A 23,080-nucleotide genomic window follows, 5' to 3' on the forward strand; every position below is an offset into this window, starting at 1 on the left:
GAAGGTCAGCAGACCCAGCCCTTCGCTTGTTCTCCTCTCGGAGTCAATAAGGATGGCACTCGGCTGCAAGGAACTGAAATCTGGCTGCAGAGACTTCAGAAAACAGGGGCTTGTTCTCTAACCAGATGTCACGGGAGAAGTGGTGGCTGGAGGTTCAGTGGCTGTATTTAATTCTTTGCGATTCTCAAGGCCAGCACTGTCCAGTAGAAATATAATGCAAGCCACATATGTAATTTTAAGTTTTCTAGCAGTTACATTAAAAAGTACAAAGAAATGGTGAAATTTATTTTAATAATATATTTCATTTAACCTAAGATATCCATAACACTGTCATTTCAACATATAAAAATGATTGAGATATTTTACATTCTTTTCTTTTGAATTAAGTCTCTGGAATTCTGTGCATGTTTCACAGCTCATCTCACTTCAGACTCGCCACATTTTTTGACTGGTTTATCACTTAGCATAACATCCTCAAGGTTCATGCACATTGTAGCGTGTGTTAGAATTTCCTTTCTCTTTGAGGCTGAATAATACTCCATGTATGTGTGTGCCACATTCTGTTTATCCGTTCATCTGCCAACAGATTCTTGGGTTGTTGCCACCTTTCAGCTATTGTGAGTAATGCTGCAATGACCACTGGTGAACAAGCATCAGTTCAGGTTCCTGTTTTCAGTTTTTTTGGGTATATACCTAGGAGTAGACGTGTTGAGTCATATGGTAATCCTGAGTCTAACTTTGTGAGGAACCACCATGCTATTTCCACTTACTCTTTTTGTTTTAAAGATTTTTTTATTCATTTTTAGACAGAGGGGAAGGGAGAGAGAAAGAGAGGGAGAGAAACATAGATGTGTGGTTGCTTCTTGCGTGCCCCCCACTGTGGGCCTGGCCTGTAACCCAGGCATGTGCCCTGACTGGGAATCGAACTGGCAACCCTTTGGTTTGCAGGTCAGTGCTCAATCCACTGAGCTACACTAGCCAGGGCTCCACTTACTCTTTTTTTTTATTGAATTTATTGGGGGTGACATTAGTTAATAAAAGAATATAGGTTTCAGGTGTACAATCCTATAATACATCATCCATATGTTGTACTGTATTTTCACCACCCCAAGTCTAGTCTCCTTCCACCTCTATCTACCCCCTCTTTACCCTCTTCTACCTCCCCCCACTCCCCTTTTCCTCTGGTACTCACCACACTGTTGTCTGTGTCTATGAGGTTGTTTTCCTTCTTAATCCCTTCATCTTTTTCACCCAGCACCCAACCTCCCTCCCCTCTGACAGCTGTCAGCCTGTTCTCTGTATCTATGAGTCTGTTTCTATTTTGTTAGTTTATTTTGTTCATTAGATTCCACATACAAGTAAAATCATATGATATTTGTCTTTCTCTGACTTATTTCATTTAGCATACTACACCCCAAGTCCATCCATGTGCCACAAAGGGTAAGATTTTCTTCCTTTTTATGGCCCTGTAGTGCTCTATTGTGTAAACGTAGCACGGCTGTTTTATCCATTCATCTACTGATGGGCACTTGGGCTGTTTCCATGTCTTGGCTGTGTAAATAACACTGCTGTGAACATAGGGGTGCTTATGTTCTTTCAAACTAGTGTTTTGGGTATCTTCAGATATATTCCCCAAAGTGAAATCCACCAACTCATATTTTTTAAATTGCCATCTCTAAGTTAAATTTTTTACAATTATTCATTTATTCATAGAATCTTTTTGAGTGTCTACTGTATGCCAGGCACCAGGGAATGTGGTGGTAAAAAAAAACAACAAAACGAAACAAAACCTAGAAACAGAAAAAATTCCTGCTCTCTTGGAGTCTATATTCTTCTCAGTGGCCTGAGTGTGTGCATGCACGTGTGTGTGTGTATACAGCAGAAAGTGCTAGAGAGAAAATAAAGTAAGGCGAGGGAGATGTGGGTGCCCCGAGCAGAGGTGGGTTGCAGGTGCTGGGAAGACTTCTATGAGGTGATGACATTGGAGCAGGAGCCTAAAGGAAGTGAGCACTTGAGGTCTCTTAGAGGGAAGAGGAGCCTAAACAAAGGACACAGCAGCAAGCTCAGCGATGCTGACAAGCAAGTGTGCTCAGTGAGTTCTTGAGAAACAGCAAGGCACCTGATGTGACTCTGGTGAGAAGACATGGATCTAGGAAGGAAGTTGGGGAGGGGGCAGGTCTGTGGGTCTGGAAGCCACCGGAGGGACTTCTACTCTGAATGACAAATAAAGTCATAGGAGGCTTTTGAGCCAAGAGTCACATGATATGACTTCCTCGTGGAAAAAATTGTCAAATCTCAGGGGTGAAAAAGTCAAGGTAGACTGGAGTCTCTCTCATCTGGGGATAACAGCCGTCTCAGGCCTATGGAGTTTATTGCCTCCTGTGCTTGTCACGTCTTCAAGGAGCTGCCACTCTTCCCCCACAGACCAGTAGATTGGTGACAGGCTGAAACCAGGCTTGCTGCCCAGGTTAGGACAGAACTGGGCATTCTGATTTAAAGTCTTCTTGGAATGAAAAATCCTCCAGAATGTCCATAGCCCTTAACACTACCCAGGAAAGAGTGTTTTCTAAAAAATTAATGTGCTCATTCATTCACTCGTTTAGTGACTGCTCAATGCCATTTCTCTGTGGGCACCAGGGAGAAGGATGAAGGCAGCAGAGAAGGCCGCCAGACTCGTGGAGCTTTCTTTCCATCTAGTCCGGAGAGAAAAGAACCATGCGAAGATAATTTTATCATGACGTCCCAAGAAGGTCATTGTGTTGCAGAGGTGATAGAAATAACTAGGGGGAGGGGAGGGGATTCTAGACTGGGTGTCAAGGAGGTGAGATCTACGCTGAGATGCACATATGAGAAGCAGCCAGGCAGCAAACAGCTGGTTGTTCAAAGAGGACCACAAAGACCGCAAGTACAAAGGCCCTGAGGTGGGAAAGCTCTTGGCTAGTTGGAAGAAGCAGCTGGGCAGCCAAGAGGGAACTGGAGTGAAGTGAGCAAAGGAAAAAGTGGTACAAGATGAGGTGGACGAGGAGGAAGGGGGGTTGACAGGAGGCAGATCATTGTAGGGCCTTTCATGTGGTCCACTGCAACAAATTTATGCTTTATTTTAAGAACTGTCTTTGAATAGCATCTCCACTGCTTACTAAGTAGAGCAACTTTACCTCTCTTTTTAAAAAACCTCACCTGATAATATGTTTGTATTGCTTTTAGAGAGAGAGAAGGGTGGGGAGAGACAGACAGACAGGCACTGATGCGGGAGAGAAACATTGATCAGTTGCCTCCTGTACACACCCTGGCTGGGGATTTAACCCACAACCTAGGTATGTGCCCTGACCAGAAATCGAACCTGCAACCTTTTGGGGTATGGGACAATGTGCCAGCCAACTGACCTTGCCTCTTAGAGCCTCTATCTTTTCATCTATGAAATAGGAATAATAATAATACTAATAGTTATTATCTCATAGGGCTGGGTTGAAGGTTATATTCGAGATGCCCATAAAGCATTTAAACTTCTTGTGGCCGTTAATTACCTCTTTCTCCTTGTAACCCAAACCCGAAAAGCTGGTGTTCCTGCTGCCTGTCACTACCAGAACCAATAAGCAGAGACAAGGATTGAATCTTTATGGGTCCTTTATTCAGATGCTGGTAATCTGAGGAGATGGCAGGTCATACACTCTCAATAACCGTCTTAATATTTCATCTCAAGATGATCTTTTTATAAGGAGAAGAAAGGGTAGGTAAGGGGCTTGGAAAAAAGGTTTTCCTAATACTTTATCTATTAATCAACAATTCTTTATCAGCATCAGGGACATTTCCTCCCTGGAACACAATGGCTCAGATACCATCTCAAGCCTTGCAGACCCTGTGGGGCACAAAGGTTGACTTGCCTGTTGACCTCCTGGAGTCAGAAGATCATGCATTCCAGTTCCCAGAATAACAGCTTTCCACATGCATTAATCACTTAAGCCTATCAACTATGACTGGAGCTAAAATCTTTAACTCTTGAGTCCCTCTATCAAAACTATCCTATTAGATTTGCAACACAACTTTTTTGACCCATTTTAAAAAGCTGTCTTCATACTCTCTCTTCTTTTCCAGAGGCCGTAGTTGGTGTCCTCTGGGGGCTTGTCTCTGACTCCATTGCTTCTACTGGGCATGCTTTCGCAGGGGAAATCTCAGCTGCACTCAGCTGTCACCCTCCCCCACCTCCCATGAAGATGACTCTTACATTTGTATCTCTGACTCTTACCTCCCTCTTGCACTCCATGACCACCCTTAGGCACCTTATGGATGTCTTCAGGATGTCCCTTGGGCACCTTTAAATGATAGTCACCCTCTTCTTTCTGAAACCTGATTTTCTTCCTCTGCATTTTTTTTTAAGTCCTGAAGGCTCAAAACTCTACAGTCACCTTGGTTTTTCATCTGCTGTCCACCCCCACATCTCACCCACTGTCAGGTCCTGCTGCACCTTCCCTTGCAGGTTTACTCATACCCATCTCCTCTACATTCTCACTGCCCCTATTTGGAGGAGGCAGTGATCTCCTACCCAAATGACCACAGTCGCCAGTCTCCGAGCTTTCTTTTCACTTTTCCTCCCCTCCACCCTGCTGCCAACCCCTGCAGAGTCATCCTTCCAAATACAGAATGTGGCTCTTTGCTCAGATTCCCGGCTCCCCAGCACTTGTGCTGAGTTACAATTCCACCTCCAGCCTGGCCTGCTGCCCTGTGAACCTCCTGTCTCCCACCTCCCCAGCCCTGTGTTCCAAGCCTGCCTTCCCACATGCCTTACACTAGCCACACTCTCCTCCTTGATCTCAGCCTCTTCTCCTCCCTGTCTCTGGCCGTTGTTCCCACTCTTCTAGTGTCTAACCAACTGAGCACCCTCTCCTCCAAGGCCCTCCACCTCTGCACCTCCAGCAACTCTTCTTAGGGCCACACCTAGGAGTCTGCCCACACCCAGAACTGCTCCACCTAAACTCTCGTTTGGAAAGCTCTCTAACCGCAGCTCTATGCTGCTGCTTCTGTCTAGGTGTTACTCTCACAAAACCTGCTGCCAACCTGCTGTCATCCTCGGCCAGCTCCACCCTTTTCTATCCTTCTATGTACCCAGCCTGAAGCCTGGGCTCTGTTTGTGCCATTGTCTCCAGCAGCTTCTCAATGTCCTGACATCCCTGGGAGGTCTGACTCAGACTCAGTGCCAACCTGGAGGGCTGCCTGCCGCTGCTGGAGAAAATAGCAGAATTCAACAGGATGGCCTCAGTACCAAGCTCTGATGACTGAATGCTAAGCCTCTCTTAGTGCTGCCAGGACAGGCTTGTAAGGAAATCCAGCCTGTTTTTCTGCCCAAGTTGTTACCATCCTTTATCTGCCTCTCTGCCCTTCAGCCTATCCCTTTAAGTAGCAACCCTATTTCTCACAAAGACCAAAGTCATCAACACTATTTCTTCTTTCCTTCCCAACCAAATTCCGGGGGAAGATGAACTCCGTGTTCCTTGCTCCCACAGTTTCATTTCTGTCTTATTACTGTAGTCTGGCTTCTTTCTCACTGTGCCAGTAGCAATGCCTTTATTGAGGTCTCTGGGGGCCTTGGAACAAGCCAAGACCATGATTACCTTTGCCTCCTCATCTATTGGTCTCTTTACACACTGGGCATCAAAAGTTACCATCTCCTTGAAATCATTCTCCTTTGAGGGGTGCCTAGGGGCAGGCATGAGCCCTGGTCCTTGTGGGAAGGGAGAATGCCAGTTATGTTCCTTTGCAAGGAACCTGAGCATGAACAGGTTCGACCTCTCCTAGTGATTTCACGTTTTCTTGGCAGGAAACTTTTCCATAAGGGGCACGTCATCGGCCTCTCTGCTGATGCCACTGACCTTGGTGACAGGTGTGGGTGGCATGGATTTATGATCCCCTCTGGTGCTGCCGGAGCCTCTGGTAGTTTTCCCTTCAGATTTACTCTGGGGCTCCAGATCATACTGAATGACTTTATCAGCCATTAGAATTTGCATCACAATGGCAAAAGCTTTTCTGCATATAAAGCAGTTTTGCATTTAGTGTCTAATTTGCTTCTTACCATAACTCTGCAAAGTAGAAGGGCTGGCATTATCATCCCTACTTTACAGATGAAGAAACTGAGGCTTAACTGGAATAAATGAGTTGCCTGGAATCTTAGGCAATGGTTTCGGGAATTTCAGTAGCTGTTAGGACTTGCCTAGAATGTTAAGCAATAAATTTAGGAATTTCAGGAGATAAAAGGAAGAAGGCAAGAATGTTTAAAACCAGGGGTCCGACCATTTGTTGTCTGTTTAGCAGAAAATTTATTACAGTTTAGGATGCTAAATTCTACATTATAGACACATTGTCTGATTTAATTATGTATTAAAATTAAAGGCTTTACATTTATTACCTATTTGTGAATGCATAAAAACAACATATACAAGTAAATTAAATAAACAAAAAGCCTATATGTGATAAAAGGGGAAAAAATAAAAATTCGATAAAACCAGGGGTCCGAGATTTTAGTGTCCAGGTGGTCGGCCTCTGTGGGAGGACTTCAGTGTGGCCAGTGACTCTCAGGGAGACCCAGAGTCCATGGGGCCTCCAACCACACAGCGTTTCCAACACGCAGCACTGGGTGCTAAGCATACAGGGGGATCAGATGTTGTTCTTACCTTTATTTTCCACAGACATGCTGCCTGAACTGCCGAAGGTGGATACAGCATTACTGTGTATTTGTGATTTTAGAACTTCAAATTTGAGTATTTGCCTGTGACATGTTTTCAGTTAATGTCCCAGTACCACGAAGCTCTTTTTGATGGATGTAGCATGTTGAAATGTTAAGAATGGCATCTGCAGCCTTATATCAGCTTTAGCGCCTCATTTGTTTTGTTTTGTTCACACATATCTAAAATAGAGAGTTTCAGGTAAAGAAGTTAAAACTTGCTTTGCAATCTTCCCAATTATGATCATCCAGAAACTCAAACAGGTGCTAGGTAGATGTGTCTAACTTGCTTTAAGATTTGACTTCGAAACCAAAATTTTCAGGCCTCTAAATTGAGGGCACGCACTTCAAAGAGTTGTAAATTCGCTTAGTGGGGAGCGTGTGACATGGCAAGCATTCAGCACATGGGGACCCTAAAGGTTTAAAGAAAGGGTTTGCAAGTATTCTTCCTTATTGGGGGTTCATGGCAATGCCGGTCTAGTATGCTTTTATTTTTGGTGATTGTATCACTTTTTTCTTTTCTCTCTTTTTCTTTTTAATTTTTAGGAGTCTGGGAACTTGGATGGGAGAAAACTCTTTACTCCCACCAAGCCTACCTGACACGTAGCATGTCCCCAATCGTGAATGTGGGCAGCAGGCCTGCACTAGGAGTGCCTGCGATTGGTCGGCTCGCCGGCAGAAATCATCTGTCCTTACAGCCGTAGCGACATACCTCTGGTTTACACTTGTTACTGTGTGGAAATTCCATAAGGGGTTAGGCCTGCAACTAGACCTAATTATTTAATGTGTGATTAAATATGTTAAGCATTTTTGTTTTACACTTTTGTCTTATGCATTTGAAGATATTCCGAGAAGGTGTCCATAGGCCTCACCGGGTTTCCCAAGTGACCGTGGCATGGAAATGGCCAAGGGCCCCTAGTCCAATGAAATGGCTAGGAGCAGAGGGGTCAGGAGCGGTGAGGGTGGGGGAGATGCCAGTGTGTGGCCATGGGGCATGCTGGGAAGAGCCTGGGAGGTTCCTGGGTCAAATCTCTGCTCCTCTACTTACTGGTTTGTAACTCTCGGTCAGTCACTTTAGTGGCTTGAGTCCCAAATTCCTCCTCTGTAAAGCAGCAATATTAAGGCATATCTTACCGACTTTAATGCACAAAGAATGATTTCGCTCATAGGAAGTCCTCAAAAGCATAAATTCCCCTCTCCCTTCCTCCCTACTCTGGTGTGATGGCCTCTCTTATATGTCGTATCCTGTGTCTCCCCTTTAATTGAGGTCAAATCAGACAGCCCACTGTTGATCCAGTCTGAGCTGGTGTCTTCACGCCCATGGACTGCCGGGCTCCTGCCCTGGAGCAGCAGTGAGAACCAGGGCTCTCAGACCTCCTGGCCCTTCACTGTCCACCTTAGCTCTCCCTGGCTCCCCTCCAGCCTGAGCTCACAGGTGGGGAATGTGCAGGCCGATCTCCTGCTCCCCGTGGTGCCGTGAGCGGGTCTATGGAGGAACACGTTCTAAGAACAGTCCCCGCACTTAGCGTCTGGAGCAGCTGATAGCAGACCTGGGAAACCCGTTAGTCATTGTCCTCGGTGGCCCTGCTGACCCACATCCACTCTCGCTCCTTCCCCATCTGTTGTTTCAAGCTGACTGTTCTTTGGCGGAAAAAAATGGAGCCTATTGTTATCTCGGTGAGAAGGTGCTAAAGTGACGGCATGCTTCGTTGCACAGGAAGCTCGGAGTGGGGGGTGGATGGCTCCATGCCATCATGAAACCATATCCTGCTCCTTTTTGTTTTTCTTAATTAAGCCGTGAATCAAAAAGGCTTTGTCATTACTGAGTTGTTTAACTGTCCTGGTTCTTGGAATCATACTCTACTCCAACTCAATTTCCAGAGTAGGTGAAAACACATGGTGTGCCCAGCTGACCACTGCACTATTTGTCAAAATGATGGCTCGAGTCTCGCCAGCCGACATCCATTTGGAGTATAGCAGGGGAGGGCCATCGCCCACACCCTGCCTGTCCTTCTCCCTGTCCCAGCCCAGACTTAGAGCCTCCACTCCAGCTACACGCCCAGGACGGACCCCTCCCCTCAGTGAAAGGATGCAGTGGGAGGAGGCGAATGTTTCCCAGAGATCAGCCAAGAGGGTTTGACGGTGTGTTTTATGTCATCAGTGCGACTGGTGAGACGCTGGCTGGGCACTGTTGAGGCAGGAGAGAACTTCTTGCTGCAGGACACAGGAGAGTTAGGTGTTCCCCGGGTACCACGGAGAGGGACTGCCTGACAGCCCTCACTTCTTCACGCCAAGACTCAGCACGGTGGTGTGGGCGCGGTGCTGTGCCTCAGAGCCTGGTCTTTGAGGCCAGACCAACCCGGGCTTGCATCCCACTCATGCCGTGTGACCTTTGGCATGTTACTTAGCCTTTCTGTGCCTCCATTTCCTCAGTTGTAAAATGCGGGGAGATAATGGTACCCAACCAATCGGGCAATTGTGAGACCTGAATAAACTAACATTATAAAGCACTTAGAACAGCACCTGACACATGTTGGCCTTTATTGCTGTTTGTCAGGGGAAAGGAACTGAATAGTGTGCCTCTTTATCCCTTGCCTGCCTCCTGCCCTGTGAGCGGCTCCTCACTGACCTGCTCCCTAGCGGGTCAGCACGAGGTCTGCGTCCCGGAGGAGGGCTCCCCTGCAGACCCGAACCACGGGGTGTACCTGCTCACGGAAGTGGCAGAGTTGGTGCCCAGATGCTTCTCTCAAATTCCAGCCCAGGAAAGGTGGCCTGGGCCAGCCTCCAGTCTGTCTTCAGGTTACCTAGCTCCTAGCGCCCTGTCCTGTCATCTGTCCCAGAGAATGTCTGACAGGTAGATTTTGTGATAAAATTGTCTGGGCTCTCTGAGAGGTTTCACAAACACATTCCGGACATTGAATTGAACTAAGCCCACTCCTGGGCCCTCCGTATTTATACTGATACAAGCTGAGCTCAGTGGGGCAATGACTTTAGGGATCCCTCACTTCAGTGTGCTGGGAGTGGGGAGTTGGGTGGAGTTTAATCTGGAGGTTAATAACATTGGTAACTAGTCCACACTGGGCCCTAAAGTCTTCAGTTCCTGTGATGCCTCAGCGGTTGGTGCGGTCATTCCCATCCCTCAGCCTTCCAGTTAGGGGGGCCTTCTGAATCTCTCCTGCATGGAGGAGGAGGGGTAAGGGCGGCTTCACGTGGCCTAGAAAGCTATAAAAAGGCTGATGGCCAAAGGAAGGAGGGCTCCTCACCTGCCTCCCTCAAGGTTTCTCCTGCTTAGAGGATGAGCTCTTTGTAAAGGGCTTAGAGCACTGATTCCCTTCCATTCAACACGTGCACAGGCACACACACATACCCACACACACACATACACATACACACACACACAGGGTCATGATGGCAGGATCAGAGAAAGCAGTCAGCACTCAGTCATCAGTGGCTGCTGGAGTAAAAACCGTGATGTTGTTTACTGCTGGAGAGAAGAGTGAAGAAATATTCACTCTCTACCAGTTCCAAGCACTCCCCTCACAGAAGACCTTCCGTACCTGCCCGTGCCTTTGGTTCTAAGCCTCTCGTGTGTTTCCTTCCAGTCCAGGTGACAGGGTCTGGCTCTCTGGGGGTGATCCCCTCTATGTTGCCCAGGGCTGGAATCTGAGCCTCCTGGCAGCCAGCTGATGTGTGTACATGTAGCTGTGCCATTCCATAGATGTGTAGACTGACTGCGTGCTCAGCTCTCCCAGGGGAGGCAGTGAGGACATCCAGGCCCACATACAGGGTGTCAAAATGGGGAAGCTCTAGGACCTTGGAGACCCGGAGGAAACCAGGTGGCACCCCTATGCCCTGCTGTGCTTCCTCTAAACTGCTTCAAATTGAACCCTTCCCCCGCACTGTCTGCAGTCCTATTCCCCAAATCCTGCCAGACACTTTGAAATTCTGTTCCTTCTCCAACATAGACCGTATACCTCCCAGGTACATAGTAGGTGCTTAGCAGAGGAGTACTAGAGCTGGAGGTGGGTCCAGGTGCTCTGCCTGGGGCCCAGTTCCTAGTGCTGGCTGGGGTTTCCTGTCCTCCCCACCTCGCGTGGGAAGTGGAAGCCCTCTAGCCGGCTGCCGAGGAGTAACCGGAACCTGCACTTTTACTGGAAACTGCCCAGAGGTGGAGAGCTCTCCAGTGCTTAAAAAGTGGTTTTGAAAAACAAACAAGACCTTGCCCATGCAGGGATGAAGGAAAGGTTAGACGTGGCTTTTTTGAGGGCAGGGGGAGGAACTTGGTTAAAGAACGGACTAGAAGGAACTCCATAAGTGAGCCTCAGGCCCTTGGAAAGTAGGTCCATGAGCTTGTCTGGAGGACAATGTGATCTCAGTAGTAAGAGTGAATTGAGTAATAACAACTCTCATTTGTAAAAAGGCTTTATAATTCACAAAGCCCTTTTCACATGCCTTGCGTGTGTGTGTGTGTGTGTGTGTGTGTGTATGTATAAGTCCTGTAGGTATCCTTCCCCTTTAGGGTTATTATATTAAACACACCACACATACACACATGCACACACACACACCCCTCTTTATTTCACCTGTTATAGAGTAGAAAGAAGACCGGTTGGCTTTCAGTCTCTGGGCTCAGTGCACCCATCTGCAAAGTGAGGGCGAGTTCTTGTTAGGGGAGATGCTGCAAGAGAATGTGCCTCTCTTCTACTCAGGTGCCCAGCGGGGAGTGGGAGCTGACCGCCTCTGGGAGGGCTGGGCAGTTCAGGGGTGCCCAGCACAGGTGATAGGAACACTTCACATCAGCCAAAGGGAGTTTCCCCCCTGGAGCTGCTGGCTTGGAGGGTGGGATTTGCCTCTTCCTGGGCCAGGCAGGGGAGCCTGAGGCTGTGCACACAGGTTGCCCTCTTAACCCAGTTCTCAAGGGGCCCTGGTCTACCCCTGTGCTGGTTCTCATCAGGTGGAGCCTCTGTGGTGACTAGCGTTTCATGTCAGAGAATCTGAGAGAGCAGTGAGCTGGGCCCGGAGAGCAGAGGTGGACAGGCTTCTCTGCCTTCTACCCAAGGCCGGAGCCCTGCTCCTTTGGTCTCCATCACCTCCTCTTCCTGCACGTTGCCTTCCCCGTGTCTTCTTCCTTCCTCTTAATCCCATGGAGCTGTGCGCTTTTCAATTGTACAGGGTATCCTGTTCCTTGTTCCTTGTTCCTTATAGAAACATTGATTAGTTAAATGATTTCATGTTCAAGGAGGGGACCATCTCTAAGTTTTATTTTTGCATTAAGTGCTTCAGTTAAGTTTAAAAAAAATTAGTAATGCATCATGGCTATAACCAAAATGTGGTCTTGTGTCTCCATCTGAGGACAATGAAGCTTTCTCAGGGTAGCATCAATGAGTGAATAAATGAAGAATGAGTGAATAAATGAAGTCCAGACAGCGGCAAGACCCCAGCCCTTCCATGTAAATTCTCCAGAGATGTGTTGATTGTTGCTGAGTGGTCCCAGGCAGAGGCCTTGAGGTTTCTGGATGTTACTCAAGATTGACTCAGACACTGGTTTTGAGAGCTTGTTTCCGCGGTTACAGGGCTGGAATCGGCCCTGCGTCAGCAGCTGCTGGTAGAGGTGACGCTTCCTGATTGTGGATGAGTCGTCTGTGTCTGTCCTGCTCCTTGCCTCTCTGCCTCCCTTGCTGGAGCCCGGTGGCTGCTTTTCTGAAAGCCTCCGTAATTCTCCTCTGTCTGTGTGGGTGGGCTTCCCAGGGCCTCTGCCCCCAGCTCTACTCTGGTTTCCCCTCTCCTTACCAGATACCTTTCTTCCCTCCCCATTTGCTTCATTCCCTACCCACCCCATGGGGTAGTGGGTTGTTGGTGGGGAGGGGCAGCTCTCAGAGGGGAAAGGAAAAGCTTGAACTGCCAGCATCCCCAGCAGCTGTCTACTAGACCTGCTGACCCTTGTCTAGCATTGCCTTTTGCTCCTCTGTCTCCACCATTCGCAAGTGTGGGTGAGACCTTCTCCCTTCCTCTACGTCTGTGCTGTGCGTTATGGGAGCTACTAGCCACAGGCTCGGGCACCTGAAATGCAGCAAGTCCAAACTGAGATGTGCTGTAGGTGTGAAGTACATGCCTGATTTTGTAGATTCGGTATGCAAACATAATTGCATAATAGCTCATTAATAGTCTTTATGCTGATTACATGTTAAAATAATAATTTGGATATTGAAATGAATTAAATAAAATATTTTACTAAAATTAATTTTAACTGTGGGGTGTTTTTTTGTTTTTTGTTTGTTTGTTTTTTCTGTTTTACTTTTTCCAAAGGAAAAAAAAATGTGGCTACCAGAAAATTTAAAATTACATGTGTGGCTCACATCATTATATTTCTGTTATTGTCTTTCTTTCATAACTGGTGGAAATTTTACTCCCCCCACCCCCTGGGATATTTGGCAATATTTAGAGAGACTTTTATTGTCATTGGGTGGGGGGGGTTGCTATTATCATCTATTTAAGAGAGGCCAGGGATGCTGCTAAACATCCTGCAATTCACATAACAGCCTCCTGCAACAAAATGTGACCTGGCCCCAGTGTTCACGGTGCCAAAGTTGAGAAGCCGGACTCTGGTGGATGCTCATTCTGGATGCTGCCATCCTGCCTCATGGGCAATGACTCCAAAATCAGAGGCCCTAGGACACAGTAGGAAGGACATACTCGTAAATGCCCAGAGTCAGATACCTGTGACCATGTGCAGGTTACTTAACATGCCAGAGCCTCTTTTTCTCGTCTATAAAATAGACACAATAATCCCTACTTTATAGGCTTCTAGTTAGGATTACATGAGATTAATACATAGACCTGATACATAGTAGACCTCCACTAAATAGAAGTTACTATTGTCACTAAAAGAAATCTGTATCTTTTACTCTGATGGCTCTCTGGATCAACTATTGGGATTTCTACATGCCTTTCCAGATTTTCTATGATACCTTATACTTAACAAATTGAAAACTAAATTTGTAATTTTACTCTTCCTCTCTCCTCCCACTCCTTAAATTTATTCTCCTTTCTGACTTTCAATCTTAGTACACAGTGGCAGCACCCTCCCACTCGGGGAATCTGAGTCACTTCCACTTCCTGCTTCTTTCCCCCTCACTCAAATCTGTAACCCTTTTGCATTTATGGAGCAAGTGTAGCTCACGCAACCCTCCTTCTCATTCCACCTCATGGGACCTCCCCACCCAGCCTGAGAGCGACATCCTGCCTCCCTCTCTCCTGTCCTGATCCCTCTGGGTGTGTGGTCAGTGAACTTCAGCTTGCTCAGGAACCTTGAGTGTCTTTTCTTCTTAACTGAAGTGGGAGTGCCTGTGGGCAGGAAACGTGACATGTCCTCTATTTCCTTAGCACCCAAGGGGATGCTTAAAGCAAGGTGTTTATTGAGTGTTCTATGAATGAATGAATGAACAAATGAATGATAAATATCCTTTTCTCCTTGGTTCATGGGTAGAATCAGGTACTACAGAGAGTGAGGATAGTGGCTTCCTTATGCTTTATTTTCCTTTGAATAGTTCAGCAGTGCTTAAACCATATTCTCTACCTCTTCCTGCATCCCCCTTACCACCACTCCCCTCCCAAGTGTGAGCTGGGAAAACACTGTGTTTGCTCTGCTGGAGGGTTATTACAGCCAGGATGCAGCATCCCTGGATCCCGGAAGTCCTACCTTCCATATATGGACTTCCTCAGCCCGCCTGGGGTGATGCCACAGCCAATCTGCGGGCCCCAGCCTGCCTCCAGAAAGCAGGTCCTCAAGATGCCCAGGCACGTCTTCCTCTTGGTGGCAGAAACAACCCCCAAGCAGCTTCCAGCAGGTTGGAGGAGAGGTTTTCCAGAAACATGCCCTTAAAGATGCTCTGATAAAGACAACAAAACATGTTCTTCGGCAGGTTGTAATCATGGCTGGGCAGGATGGTGTAGGATTGGAGTCTCCCAATGTCTAGACACTGTGATCTAGGCATTGAATCTAGGCATTTTGAAATATTTTAATTACAAGCCACTTTGTAATGTACAGTGACCCACTTGGAAGTTATCAAGGGCTTATAGGCAAATTGTGCTCACTTGTTTTGTGGCAGCTGCAAGTGGAGTCAAAACTACATTGCACTGGTGAGAATGGGTTCCCTGGCCTGGAAGGATGCTAGGAGGGACTCACTTTTCTCTTGTTATCTCTAAGGCCTCCACTCCTTTGCTGGGAGTGTCTATATGTGAATACACGGGGGCTTGTCTTCTGGAGCTAGTGACCCACATCTGGATTTGAGACCTTCCTGTACAGCTGCCTTCTGTGGGTTGGTACCAGATGTGTATCCCATCCCCAGGAGTTGGATCAAGGTGTGATGATGATGGAATGGATTTTCCCTTGGGAAACTTGAGGGCTTGCCACCCCACCCCCCCACACCCAACTGGTTTGATGACATCCAGGTTGTTTCCTCTCCCTGAGCCTAGCTGTTTCACCGGTAAAAGATGAGAACCCCCCGCCTTCACACAACCTTGATTCCCTTCCTTCTCCCCAAACCTGTGCGTCAGAACAAGCTGCTTAACAAACAAGCTCACATACACGGGTGGGCAAATGTAGGTTTAAAGTTCTGAGGACACAGAACAGAGTTTATTCTTGTGTTGTTATTTTTATTAATTATTGTATTATTGATTTGTATTATCTTACTATTACTATTTATTATTATGATTTTACACTTTACTTATGATTTATTTTTTGGGTAATAATGACTGGTGATTTAACCTACCTTGCCCACCCTTGTATATTAAATAATATCTTCCCTCCACTTTTAGCAAGTCCATAGGTACTTCACTGCTCATCAGTATTGCTAATCAGCCACAGATACTCCAGGTTCCCACTAAATTGATATAATACCAGGTAAAATGAAGTAAGATGGGTTGTTAATAGCTTGGGGCCCAGAGTTGGGCAGATCCGGGTGCAAAATTGAGCTCTGCCTCTTACCAGATAACAGTCTTTGGACAGTGGGGTCTGTACTTTAGATGTGTCCTCATCAGAAGTAGGGAGATAAAAGACTCTCTATCTCACAAGTTAGTTTTGCCTCATTTAATAAGATAAGGTGTGTAAAACCCCAGACAGTGTGTCTCAGTAAATATCAGCTGTGATATTCCAGTTCACCTCCGTGTGCATCCTGACTGGGGGGTAAAGCTGTGATGATTTATATTTATTTGTTCACTTGGCAAATAAATTTGGGTCAGGGACTATTAGGGCACCCAGGGATACAGCATGGGTAAGGGAGGCAAGGTCCCTGCCTCGGTGGGACTCACATTTTAGAGGGAGAGACACACAGTGAACTGGTTAACAAATCAAACAGGGCTTTTGGGGTTGTGATAAGCACCATGTAGAAACTGAACGGGGGATGCGACAGAGTAAACCAGGTGGGGCTGGGAAGGTATCTCGGAGTCAGATGCTGTTCGAGCGGAGACCTGAATGGTGAGAGGGAGTCAAGCGACTGCAAAGATCTAGGGCAGGGGTGTCAAACTCATTTTCACTGGGGGCCACATCAACCTCCCAATTGCCTTCAAAGGGCCGAATGCAATTTTAGGACTGTATAAATGTAACTACTCCTTAACTAGGGGCAAGGAGCTCAGTGCTGCCGCCAGGTAAAAACAAGGTGGCACCGGATAAAACAAGGTAGAGGGCCGGATTTGGCCCTCGGGCCTTGTGTTTGCCACCTGTGATCTAGGGAAGGACCTCTCAAGCAGCAGGAAGGAAGGAGAGCATCAGACGTTGGGAGATCATTGAAAATGGCCTCTGGGCTGCCAGCAATACCTCCTTGGACCCGCTACAGACAAGGGGTTACAAGGAAGGTAGTGTCAGACAGGATAACCAAAGCTAGTAGTTGGCAAAAAATCTAAAATATTTACTATCTGACCCATTACAGAAAAAGTGTGTCAATCCCCAATCTAAAGTCCCTTCTGGGTTGGACAGCACACACACTTGTGAGCTCAGGGCACAGGGCTGGTGCAGGGGGCAGCAGCCAGCAGCCTCCTGGGGCGCAGGCTCCAGCTGGGGATCCTCTACCATGGCTCAAGAGGCCCCGAGAAAAGCAGTACACCTGCCCCGAGGAATGCAACCCACAGCCTTCGCACTGGTGGGATCACAGCACCCACATCCCTGGATGGACTGGGCCATGTGCTCTTGGCTGTCAAAATGCTGGTTCATGTCTAGGACTCCTTCTCAGGAAGAAGGGAGCGGACAGAGGAGATGGTGATCATTGCTACCATTTATTGAATGCTCAGCATGTGTTATTCTGGGCCCTTTAATGAACAACTGTGCAGGCTAGTGGTGTCATCTCCATAGCAACCCCAGTTAGTAAGAACTACCTGTATTCCTCTTTTATGGTTGGGGAAAGTGAGGTCGGGTAACCAGAGTGTACGAAGCTGCTGTAGCTCCAAGTCACACAGCTGGTAAATGGCCTGCCTTCCTCAGAGCCTGGCCCCTCCCTTCGCCGCAGTAGGTACTGATTCCCAGTGGTTTTCCATCAAGGGCTGGTGAGTCTTTACCTGTTTTCATGCCTCAACTAAGCTGTGCTTAAACCCCTAAGCTGTATTTATTTATTTAGCACCTTCTTATGGGGCTAGAGATCCCATAAAAGTAGAAGAGGAAGGAGGCCAGCATATTCTTACATGAATTCTCAGAGTGTATTCTTACCTGCCAGCTCCTCCTTGGGGACTGATCCAGAGCTCTCGACAGGGTGGACCAGATATAGTGTGGAGTGGCAGGGTGTTTGTGCTCTTTGGGCCCTCAGCCCAGCTCTGGGCTGGCTGCAGAAACAGCTGCTGGGCTCAGGTATAGTCTCTCCTTTGCTGACCTCAGAGCAATAGGAGTCCGTGAACCTGGAAGGAACGCCTGGCCTTTTCTCCTGCACATCTGCTACTAGGCACGTAGCGGCCTCTCTGTGAAGGCCAGCCCTGGGCGAGCCTGCTGTCCCCTGACAAAGTCAGCCTTGCCTGTGTCCAAGTGGTTATTGGATGACGTGGTACCAGTAGAGGAGTCATGGTACCCACGAGGGAGAGAAAAAAAGGGGCCAGAAAGGCCCTAACAGTTGGCAGAAAGGTGGCACAGAGGGCAATGTAGAAGAAAGAGCTGGATGCTGGGGTCTCAGGGACCTGGTAATGACTCCTGGCTCTGCCATCTGTTAGCCGTGTGATCTTAGGCAAATGTAGCATGGCAGACCTGAGCTTGCATTTCACCGCTACATGCCTGGGTCCAGATGCCATTTCCCTCTTCCTGACCGTGGTGTGAACTTAGGCAGTCTACTCATAACCATTCTGGGCCTTGGACTCCTAATCTTTGGGATGCTGTGAGGCTTGAATGGATTGATACATGTGAAACACTTAGATCAGTACTTGGCACAGAGTTAGAGCTCGACAAATGCCTGCTCTGTGATCATGTCAGCCCTGAGCCTCAGTTTCTCCACTGTGAACAGGGGAAGGCAATGGCACTTTCACAGTGGCCATGGGTTAGTGTTCCTCAGGCATCTGCTGCAGGGCTGGTGTGTTGCCACCCTTCAAGGCCAGGCAGGTCCAGGGTATTTGTGCAGATGGAAAAATATTCACAGAGCCATTGGGATGTCTGGCATGCCTTTATTCACGGGTGGGTGAGTCATGCATGCTGCAAGCTGCATGTCTATTTGCATGTCTCATGTCGTGGCCCCTGCTCCCCATCACGGCACCCATAGTGGCACCTGTCCCCTTGCGTGTCTCTCATCATTGCCCCAGCAGGGAGTCCCTACCTGTTTAAGTACTAGAGGGGGACAAAGCCAGAAAACTGCCAGAACTTTACATAATATAACATAATTCTGCACATGCGAGCCCACTTGATGTTATGGGAACAGTTTATCAGACCCAGTCTCAAGGCTGTGAGGACACTGGTTATCAGGCCCCTCCAAGGCTGTGGGAGCACGGCTTCCCTAAGCTGCCCAGGCACCTGGGTGAGGAAGCCAGACTGCCTCCACTTACGCTACAGCTGGCGTATGTCAGACACTCAGTCACCCCACCTGTGGAATGGAAATGTTTGTCATCGGGTAGATTGACAGCTGCTGCTGGCAGCCCTGGCTGGTTCTTTGGGGTGGGAAAGTGTAGTTTTGGGTGCTCAGTCTGCACTCTGCCTTTACCCTTGGGTTAAGTCACCCGTGGTGTCGGCCCCTTCCAGAAGTCCCTAAGTCCTGGCCAGGATGGGGCATCTTGCTGTGGGCATAGCTTTCCTTCCAGATCCTGTCAATTCCTGCTGCTCTCACTGCCTCCACACCAGGCTGGCCCTCCAAGGTGCTGGCCCACCCAGGGCCTGCCAAGTACTCTTGCCTCTTTTTTCTAATTATCCCTGAGTACTCACCTGTGCCAGGCTAGTTGTTTGGGATGCAAAGGTGAGCCAGACATGCCTGTACTTTTGAGGAGGACATAGGAAGTCAGAGAGACAGACTTGAAAAATAATTTGTTCGCTGATAAATGGATCCGTGGAGGTCTGTGTGGGTTTCCAGCCTACCATCTCCCGCTCTGTGACTGTCTGCAGTGGTCTCCACAGCATAGTGGTTATAAAGGCTTGGTCTCTGGAGCCAGGCACCTGGGTGTGAATCCTGGCTTCATCTCTTAGTAGTTACAGCTGTGAAAATGACAGGACGGGTGTGCGTTGTTGGGGATGGAAGACTGTGAGTGCTGGCTATTGTCACTGTAATGTGGGGACCTCTACATGACTTAATCACCGTTTATGAAAGCAAAAGCTTGCTAAGTGACCGAAAAGAAAAAGTAATAAAAATGAGCTGGTGTATCTATTTCTGGATGCTAGATTGTTTGTGTGTCTTAGCTCTATTTCTTTCCCCATTTGTGGATTATACTGGCCTCAGAGTTTTTGCTTTAAATATATCTGGAATCAGTCCATCTCAGGAGGCTCTTTCTCCTATTCCTCCTAAAGGAATGTGAGATTCTTCTGCATGCTTTTTGGGGTCTTGGAAGGGCATGTGACTTCTGTTTTCCAAAGGGAGGGAAGGGAGGCAAGGCAGCTGGCTGGTTGGCCCCAGCCCTCCCCCAGCCCCTGGACTAGAAGCTCCTTACTGATGACAGTGTGCCAGGATGCCAGCAGTGGGGCACAGAGAACACGAACTCCCAGGGAGAGTGCACTAGAAGTTGACTGGATGAAAGAGCATTTACAGGGAAAAAAACTAATGCTTTTAGAAGCAGAATATTTTATAAATTGCCACATCAAATGACATGTTTAAGATACATGCATTCATTGTATATAGATTTTCCCTTAAAAAATAACTTGAACAAATATTGAACTCTAGTTAACACTGTGCATCCTGAAGTATTTGGGAAGAAATGTACTGATTCTGCAATTTATTTGAAATGCACCAGAAAATTAGATAAATTGGTAAATGGGTAGAGGAATGGATGGATGAACAGATCTGTGATAAAACAAGAAACATACAATCTAGTTATAGAATCTGGGTGGCAGGTATTTTTGTGTTCACTAATATCCATTCAACTTTCCTGTGCACAGGGCGGGACAAAAGTGGGTGCACAGTGTTGGAAAGGAAAGTAATACAATAATTAATAATATGAATAGTCCAAGAATAAGATCTGTTTCACGTACTCATAGCTATAAACCTCCTTTTGCCCCATCCTGTATTTGAAAAGCTTTATAATAAAATACTGGGGAAAATATTGTAAAGCTACTAGATTGAAAACAGGAAGAAAACAAAGTCCGCAATGAACAAACATGCAAGTAGATGCTAGAAATATTTATAAACATTCAGAGTGTTGTAGCTGGATAATAAAAAAATAGCTTTAATATAAAGAAATATAAAACAAGGCCTATATATTTTTTGCAATAGGTTTTTTTTGTATTTGAATATGAAGATATGTTTAGGGAAAGAATGTTTCAGGCAGAGGGCAAAGCAAGTGAAAGGCCCTTAGTGAGGACATGAGGCAGTTGTGCAGGGAGGGTCAGGGTTAGGGCAGAAGCTGAAGACAGATGGGAAACTGGAAGGCAACATCGTATAGGGCCTCAAGGCCATGATAAGGTCTGCTTTGGAGTTCCACGTGCCACGGGAGTGACACGATCTGATTTTGGAAGGGCCACGTTGGTTGCTATGGGGGGATAGACTGCGAGTTGGCCAAGGGTGGAAGCAGAGCCCAGGTCGGAGCCCTCGTATCAGGGCAGAAGGGGAGTGGTCAGGGGGGTCTCAGATCCGGGCAGCGGCGGCAGGGAGGAGGTGAAACTGGCTGGATTCTCGATCTGTTTTGAAAGGGGAGTCATCTGGATGTATTGGTGGATTGGTTGTGAGGTGAGAGGAGGGGAACCAAGGTTGATTCCAAATTCTTGGTTCAAGGGGCTGGAAAAGGAGAAAGTGGGTGTGCATTTACCAAGATGGCAATGACTGGGGGAGGAGCAGCATTTGGGGGGAGGGCGGGGGTGGGCTGATCAAAGTCTGGATGTGGATCTCCTACATGTGGGGGGTTTATTAGAGCAGCTGGGAATGTCAGTGAGCCATTCGTTATATGTCTGAGAGTTTTGGGGCTGGGGACGAACAACCTGTGGATGATCTTCAAAGCCAGGGAACTAAAGGATGTAAAGTACAGGTCCAGGAGGGAGGAGGACCAGGACTGAGCCCCAGATACTCCCAAGTGCAGACAGAGATCAGGAAGATGAGGGAGACCAGCAAAGGCACCCGAGTGTCTGTGGTCAGCGTGCGGGGAGGAGACTCAAGAGAGTGGATCAACTGTTTCAAACACTGCGACAACTGGTCCCTTCGCCTCTAGTGTCCCTTCTCTTTTTACCACCTTTGATATTGCACTGGAGTCACCTGTCCTAAACTAGCAGCTTCATTCTACTTCAAACCCTAATAGCCAAAGTGTGTGTGTGCGGGGGTGGGGTGTGGGGGTGGGGGAGGAGTTCAAACCCTTCAGTCTGACATCCTGGACCCTCCACGATCCGTCTCCCTCTCCGGTCTGATCTCACCCCTTTGCCCTCCACACAACACTCAGCAGGGCTGAGGCTCCCCACTCCCTGCGAACCTCCGCCCTCTTTCTCGGCCTGGACCTCGGCATGCCGTTTGTTCTGTCTCTCCAAATCCCAGCTTCAATTCTCCACTCATGGCCCATCTCCTGGAGGGACACTCTTGGTCATAGTCACCAACCTGTTCCTCCAACCAAGTCCTACAGTAGTCACAGGTAATCCCAAACAATGTAGCATTCATTGTCTCTGTTTTTCTTCCTTTGTCCTCAAAGGGACAGTTTCCTGAGCTTCAGGGAACATGATCCTTCTCTTGCATCCTCTACAATCCCACAATGTGGTCTCACTGGTCTTTAATGTCTTAGTTGAGGCAGGAGCATATTAATACTCTAGTGCGTAATGTCTCAAAGAAACCTAGAAGAATTAACATAGGACTGTGACCTCAAGCAGGGACTCTGGGCTCAGAGGTTAGGGTCTCACCCTAGTTCTGTGACTGGGGCCAAGTCATTTAAACTCCCCAAACTCCAGTTTTCTCGTCTGCCAAATGGTGACAAATATGCCTAAGTCAGGGTTGTTTTAGGAATAAAACGAGATGCATTTCTTATAAAGTGCTTAGCAAAGTTTTTGCACATTATAAGCAGGCCGTCACTGGTGGCTCTGACTTTTATTACAAATACTGTTGCTATTATGGATACTGTTGCTACTATTGCTCTTCCCAGCAGGGGAAGTACAGGCACTGTCGAAGGTGAGATGGAGTTGGCACCGTTGTACGCGCTTTGACGTCTGAAGTGAAAGGACTCGTTGGTCCCTGCCATTGGCGCGGGGCCGGTCTGGGGCCAGCACCCACACCCTGACTTGAAAGAACTCACACCTTAGGTGGGGAGACGCTATGAGGTATGAGCAGCACCCAGAGGCAGGCCTTGAGGATTGTACTTGGAAGTCCCAACCGAGGGCCTAGTATGAGTGTATCTAAGGCCATAGGGCAGAATGTTTGCAAATGGAACTATCCTCGAAAATCCAGACCCTGTGGTCACTGGTTACGGTTGCTCGCAAGAGGAGGTCGCCAACTCAGGCTGCGAGGGAAGGACAGAGAAGAATGGGATGCTTCTCAGAGGAATTTGTATCATTTGAGAGCAGGCAGAGGGCACAGGGGTCTTCTTCCATTCCCTTTCTGTAAATTTTTGAGGTTAGTAAGTATTGTTACTCAGGAATAACTGGATCTGACCGAGATACAGGAGAGTCAGACCGGGGCAGAGACATGTCAAATCAGATGAGATTTGGTTTTCTGCCCAGAACGGCCCTTGAAGTCACCACGAAGAGTCCCTGTCTGGCCACGCCCTCTCGTAGAGACTCCTCCGCGGCTGGAGCCTTAA

The 23,080-nt window shown here is 47.7% G+C and overlaps 1 protein-coding gene across 6 annotated transcripts in view; it reads left to right on the forward strand.

The window, feature by feature from the left end:
• Positions 1–23,080, forward strand: part of MICAL2 (microtubule associated monooxygenase, calponin and LIM domain containing 2) — a 214,249-nt gene that overhangs the window by 56,914 nt on the left and 134,255 nt on the right. The gene's annotated exons all lie outside the window — the stretch shown is intronic.

Source organism: Phyllostomus hastatus, unplaced genomic scaffold (assembly GCF_019186645.2).
Source record: "Phyllostomus hastatus isolate PE091 unplaced genomic scaffold, TTU_PhHast_1.1 phas_scaffold_585, whole genome shotgun sequence".
In the NCBI taxonomy this organism is placed as follows: Eukaryota; Metazoa; Chordata; class Mammalia; order Chiroptera; family Phyllostomidae; genus Phyllostomus; species Phyllostomus hastatus.